The sequence below is a fragment of the Sinocyclocheilus anshuiensis genome, unplaced genomic scaffold, assembly GCF_001515605.1.
Source record: "Sinocyclocheilus anshuiensis isolate Anshui unplaced genomic scaffold, SAMN03320099.WGS_v1.1 scaffold208, whole genome shotgun sequence".
Taxonomy (NCBI): domain Eukaryota; kingdom Metazoa; phylum Chordata; class Actinopteri; order Cypriniformes; family Cyprinidae; genus Sinocyclocheilus; species Sinocyclocheilus anshuiensis.
In genome coordinates, this window is record NW_015557186.1 from 135554 (window position 1) to 142756 (window position 7203).

The window sequence follows — 7203 nt, forward strand, 5'->3', positions numbered from 1 at the left end:
AGAATGTGTGTGTGTGTGTGTGTGAGTGTGAGTGTGTGTGTGTGAGAGAGAGAGTGTGTGTGTGTCTGTGCATGTGCGTGTGTGTGTGTATCAAGGATGAGTGTGAAAATGATGATGATGATGAAGTTTAGTGGCTCATTTGCATGTACAAAATGAGTCAAATAGCATCAATATAAAAATGTTTGCATCAATCATGTTGAGTTGTGACAACTTTCAATGAAATATTTAAGTTAACTACTCAAAAAATTAAGTTTTAAATTAAGAAACGGCTCTGGAACCAACTGATCTAATCTATTTCAGTTAAAGTCAACAGCTGGTGTAGCACACATTAAATGTACTGTAACTTATTTAGCATGTAAATGTAATGAGCAAGATGTTATTAAAGGAAATTAATAGTTAAAACTTAACTCTCTGGTGCAATGTGAAAATAAAACATTTATTAAATTGAATAAAATAAAATTATATATATATATATAATATATAATTCAATTTTAAATAAAATAAAATTAAAATACAATTAAATAAAATTAAATAAAGGTCCTGAAAAAAGTAAATAAATAGTCGCACTTGTACTGTTTGCATTGGAAATTCATGGTAAAACAAATTTCATCTAGAATCAGAATCAGAATCAGAATCAGAAAGAGCTTTATTGCCAAGTATGTTTGCACATACAAGGAATTTGTTATAGTGTCACAAGCTTCCAGTACACGGAGACAACAACAACACACAGATAATAAAAAAGAGATGTGAATAAAATACACATGCATAAATATAAACCACAAAAAAAGAATAAATTGTATGTACAGGTGTGCAATAGATGTACAAGACTCTGTCCCCCCTTTTGTAGGCGTCCTCTTTGGCCTGACGAAGATGACGAAGTTTTGCTGTAAACCATGGCTTATCATTATTGAATGTTAAATGAGTCCTGGTAGGGATGCACATGTCTTCACAGAAACTGATATATGATGTTACAGATTCCGTGAGCTCGTCCAGATCGTTGGTGGCTGCTTCAAAAACACTCCAATCAGTGCAGTCGAAACAGGCTTGCAATGCCTGCTCTGTTTCGTTGGTCCATCTCTTTACAGACTTTACTACAGGTTTAGCAGATTTAAGTTTATGCCTGTAAGTCGGTATAAGATAAACCAGGCAGTGGTCAGAGAGTCCTACAGCTGCTCTGGGGACCGAGCGATATGCATCCTTTATTGTGGAGTAACAATGGTCCAGTATATTACTGTCTCTGGTGGGACATGTAACATGCTGTCTGTATTTTGGAAGTTCACGGGAAAGATTTGCTTTATTAAAGTCCCCGAGAATGATTAAAACAGAGTCCGGGTGTTGTTGTTCTAGTGGAAACATCTGGTACTGCGGCCAAACGCAATCTTACTGAAAGCTAATTTTTTGAGATATCAACCTCAAATTTGGAACACAATTTGTTTAGATTTATAACTTTGATTTACATGCAGATTTAAAGTGAAACATGTTTTGGAAACTATATATTTCATATAAAATAAAAAAAAATAGTACTTTTGTGCATTTTTCATACTAATATACTTAAAATTCTATAACTTTTTCACTTTTTTATTTGACTTTTTTCACTTCTTGGCAGAAGAAAGAAAACCAAACTTTGTGCTCCAAAGCATTCAAGATTTACCACAGTTTACGTTGGAAATTTAATTTTCAGGTCTATGCTCAAAAACCGATTAATGGATCATAACTACGGCGTAAATATAATTTAGTGCCACAAAATCCCCTAAAAATACAAAATATGAAAGCAAAAAACATTATCAAACTGAAATATAGTACATTCATTTCATTAGGAGAGAAAAAAGAGTGTTAAAGCAATAGTTCAACCGAAAATGAAAAAGCACAAAAAAAAATGTGATCACCCTCAGATCATCAGAGATCAGGATGAGTTTGTTTCTTCATCAGGTTTATAGAAATGTAGCATTGCATCAGTGTCTCAGCAGTGGATGCTCTGCAGTGAATGGGTGCCGTCAGAATCTTCACTCATCTTGCTTCTCCAGTAAATGTATCATGATTTAAGGATGTTTAGATATTTCCACTGTAAGTAAGAACATCTTATTTGGCAGTGTACGAACAAAAGCACTCAGACATTTCTCAAAATATCTTCTTATGTGCTTCACAGAAAGAAAATCATACAGGTTTATGCTGACAGAACGATCATTTTTTAGCACATTTTCATGCCTTTTAAGGTGCAAGACCGTCATAAACACATCTAACCTGCATGGTTCTGGGTTGAAATGAGTGTGTGATTGACACGAGTGTTTTCAGCGTCAGCTCGGGTGACTGAGCCGCTCTGGTGTCAGTTCTTGAACCCAATCCGTCTGTGTTTGCGTATATATCCGTCTATCAGCCTCATTCTGTCTGATTGCTCTTCAGCTTATGCTTTAATCAGCTTTGCTTTGAACACATGCGTCTCATCTGACATCTCATCCCGATAAACACATTCGACCGCAGGTGAATCGTTTGCTTTATTAGGCTTCAATGCACCGTGAATGATTCCTGACAATAACGCAAACACAGTTTCCTCAGATCAGCGTTTATCAAAGCCACACAATCATACGATGGAGATCATAAAACAGCAGTGCGTTTCAGTCTCTCTGACCTTTCTCTGCGTAACGTGGGCTTTTTTTGGATTATCGATCTCTGAAGCTTCTGCTCCGCTCTGCCTGTTTTTGTCTTTGCGGAGGCTTGAATCAGAGCTTCATCTTCAGCTTCAGATCCTCATAACTCAGATTTCATAAGAGATGTCAGACGGTCGCCTCACTGATGATGTTCTCGCCTTGGGTTTTCATCAATCACCTGTTTGAACGAGCTGTAATACGAGGTTTTCTGCATATCCCTGTAGGTCTTCTGTTCTTGTGATGAAACGACAAACACACACATACACACACACACACACACACACACACACACACAGAGACAGAAAGCATGAATGATGCATGCTGTGAATGCAATGCAAGTCGCTTTAAATGAAAGCATCTGTCAAATGCATCAATGACAGCTAAAATCAAGATGTAAATCATTCGGATTTATTTTTGTTAACTCAACTACTGTCACAAACCAGATACAAGGGTCAGGCTTTTTATTTAACATTCCCTCATTTATCCAGGATGAGTGAACAAAAAACATTGAATGAATGAATCTGCATATCCCTGTAGGTCTTCTTCTGTTCTTGTGATGAAACGACAAACACACACACACATACACACACACACAGAGACAGAAAGCATGAATGATGCATGCTGTGAATGCAATGCAAGTCGCTTTAAATGAAAGCATCTGTCAAATGCATCAATGACAGCTAAAATCAAGATGTAAATCATTCGGATTTATTTTTGTTAACTCAACTACTGTCACAAACCAGATACAAGGGTCAGGCTTTTTATTTAACATTCCCTCATTTATCCAGGATGAGTGAACAAAAAACATTGAATGAATGAATATCATCTCTTTAAAACGGCATGTTGTTTTAAAAGAGTTCTAGACTTTATTATTAAGTCATGGAAATTAATAAAATAGTAATAAAATATTTAGAAATCATGGAAAATTCTACAATTAATTACTTACATTTTTCTAGTTATAAGGTGGAAATTGCCGTGGAATTGCTATTTGTGAGATTAAAAGAACATAAAATATTTACAGAATTGCATAATTTAATTATTTCTATATAAATTCTTTAATTATTTCAGTATATCCATTTCTAAACAAAAACTTTGAAAGCATTATTTGTAGACTTTAAGTCATGGAAACTTGATAAAATATTAAGAAATTATGGATATGAAATTTCTATACTTAATACTATAATTTTTCTCATTGTGTCAAACGCTAAAATTTCAGGTAGAAATTGCTGAGGAATTTCTATTTGTCTGACTCAACCAGAATATGGACCTTAATCTTAAAATGATGCTCATGTAAATATGGTGACATGTAGAAGACTAAATATATTTATTATTTATCACTAGGAGGATCCTTTCAAACCACCCAATCTCAAACTCCAGTTACAGAACTAGTTTTTCTGACTTGAGCCGGATCTCCAGGTATCTTCCCACTGAAGTGTTTTGGAGTCAGAACTGTGATGTTTGCACACTAGAAAGCGTCTGAAAGGTTAATGTGATTCTAAGCTGATTTCTGCCCTCCTCAAATAAACAGGTCAGTGTTCAGCAGAAGAACAAACGTCTGAAACCCGTCAGTCGCTCTGGTCTGTGTGTTAACAGAGCTCTTGAGCTTCTCTTCTGATGCTCTTCCTCTGGGTTTTGGTCTTGTTTTACAGTACAAGATGCAAAATGACTGAAGATAAGACGTCTTGTTTTTCTGGGAAATTTACCAAAATGAAGTGAGTTTGCTATTTCATGTTGACTGTAACTTCTCTCTCCTCGTTCAGACGTTCATCAGCAGTCTCTCTCTCTCTCTCCTCCTCGCTCTACCACACTCCCTCAGTCTGTCAGTTGTCGTTCTTGAAGGAAGCGCTCGGCGAGGAAATCTGTGTGGCCTTTGCAGCTCATGCATTATTAACACGGAGCATGTTGAACAAATATAAACCTAATGGAGTCATTGACTTCATGTGCTGCTAAATGTCAAGACATTCACTCATTCACACGGCTGACATACAGCCACTACACCACACAAACCATTACAGTATATATGTGTGTGTTTAAACAGCTCTCAGCATTCACAGAATGAGTGAATAGCATTTTACACGCATTCATGGTTTAATTTTATTCAGATGTGTTAAACGTGTTACAGACAAGAATTACAATTTTCTTCAAATGTGACATGTGAATATTTTCTTGGATTGAAATACATAGAGCAAAATATATTTTTAAATGCTCTTAAAAAATGTATTTATATATATTTTTTAAATATTTATTGGTGGCTGAACATCCCATTTGGCCAAAAATATATATTTTAAAATATATTTCAAAATATTTAAAGAATGGCCAAAATATATTTACCTAAATATATTTCGAAACATATTTTAGCAAATATATATTTTTGCCATTTTTTGGTATATTTGTGAAATGTATTTGAAAATATAGTTTTTGACATATGGGATGTTCAACCACCAATAGGTAAAAACGTGAGCAGCTACACGATCGACTCTTTATCATGCGACTTCTAATCTTTATAAGCTGATTTTATTGATGTGCTAATGTGAATTAAAGAGGATGAAGCTCCTTGTGATCCGAGCTATTTAAACACATGATGAAGGTTCATATAGAGCAGGTTCTCCTTAGCTCTGCTGACGTCACAATCATCTCCTGTTCTTCTGGACGAGGTTTCAGTCCACAGACTGATCTTAAGGTTTCTGATGTTCTTCAGCGCTATTACAGCGCCATTACAAGTCCTCAGTCAATAAGAGACGCCTGTCCATTATTACAGAGTGTGAGTAAAAACATAGTCTACCATGTATCTACTTTGTCTACTTTCAAACAGGGAAAATGCTTTTAAATAAAGACTGAAGGAGCTGCTGGAGATTAATGGTGATGTTGAAGTCATGTGAGCTTGTTTATAGTCTACGTTTAGCTTTTTACTTCTGCATTTAGGCTTCAAAATTCATAAAAGTTGTGTTCTTTGAGAAGACAAAACAAATAAGAATCTTAAACTTTCGTTGGTCACAGAGCTCATTTTACGCAATAATCTAAAAGGCAATGGAAAAAGTGTGTGTATGTGTGTGAGTATGAGTGAGAGTGTGAGAGTAAGAGTGTGTGAAAGTGAGTGTGTGTGTGTGTGTGTGAGTGTGTGAGAGTAAGAGTGTGTGAGAGTAAGTGTGTGAAAGTGAGTGTGTGCGAGTATGACTGAGTGTGTGAGAGTAAGAGTGTGTGAAAGTGAGTGTGTGTGTGAGTGTGTGAGAGTAAGAGTGTGTGAGAGTAAGTGTGTGAAAGTGAGTGTGTGCGAGTATGACTGAGTGTGTGAGAGTAAGAGTGTGTGAAAGTGAGTGTGTGTGTGAGTGTGTGAGAGTAAGAGTGTGTGAGAGTAAGTGTGTGTGTGTGTGTGTGTGAGTATGAGTTAGTGTGTGTGAGTATGAGTTAGAGTGTGACAGTAAGAGTGTCAGTGTGAGTGCATGCACTTGTGTGTGTGAGTATGAGTGAGTGTGTGAGTAAGAGTGTGTGAAAGTGAATGTGGGTGTGTGTGTGTGTGTGTGTGTGTGTGAGAGTATGAGTTAGAGTGTGACAGTAAGAGTGTGTCAGTGTGAGTGCATGCACGTGTGTGAGTGTGTGAGAGTAAGAGTGTGTGTGAGTATGGGTGAGTGTGTCAGTGTGAGTGCATGTGTGTGTGTGTGAGTATGAGTGAGTGTGTGTGAGTAAGAGTGTGTGAAAGTGAGTGTGTGAGTATGAGTTAGAGTGTGTCAGTGTGAGTGCATGCACATGTGTGTGTGTGAGTGTGTGAGAGTAAGAGTGTGAATATGAGTGTGAGGGTGTGTGTGAGTATGAATGAGTATGTGAGAGTAAGAGTGTGTCAGTGTGAGTGCATGTGTGTGAGTATGAGTGAGTGTGTGAGAGTAAGAGTGTGTGAGAGTAAGTGTGTGAAAGTGAGTGTGAGTGTGAGTGTGTGGGTGGGTGTGTGTGAGTATGAGAGAGTGTGTGAGAGTAAGAGTGTGCCAGTGTGAGTGCATGTGTGTGTGAGTATGAGTGAGTGTGTGAGAGTAAGAGTGTGTGAAAGTGAGTGTGTGTGTGTATGAGTGAGTGTGTGAGAGTAAGAGTGTGTGAGAGTAAGTGTGTGAAAGTGAGTGTGAGTGTGAGTGTGTGGGTGGGTGTGTGTGAGTATGAGAGAGTGTGTGAGAGTAAGAGTGTGCCAGTGTGAGTGCATGTGTGTGTGAGTATGAGTGAGTGTGTGAGAGTAAGAGTGTGTGAAAGTGAGAGTGTGTGAGTATGAGTGAGTGTGTGAGAGTAAGAGTGTGTCAGTGTGAGTGTGTGTGAGTATGAGTGAGTGTGTGAGAGTAAGAGTGTGTGAAAGTGAGAGTGTGTGAGTATGAGTGAGTGTGTGAGAGTAAGAGTGTGTGAATGTGAGTGTGAGGGTGTGTGTGAGTGTAAGAGTGTGTCAGTGTGAGTGCATGTGTGTGTGAGTGAGTGTGCGTGTAAGAGTAAGTGTGTGAAAGTGAGTGTGTGTGAGTATGAGTTAGAGTGTGACAGTAAGAGTGTCAATGTGAGTGCATGCACGTGTGTGAGTATGAGTGAGTGT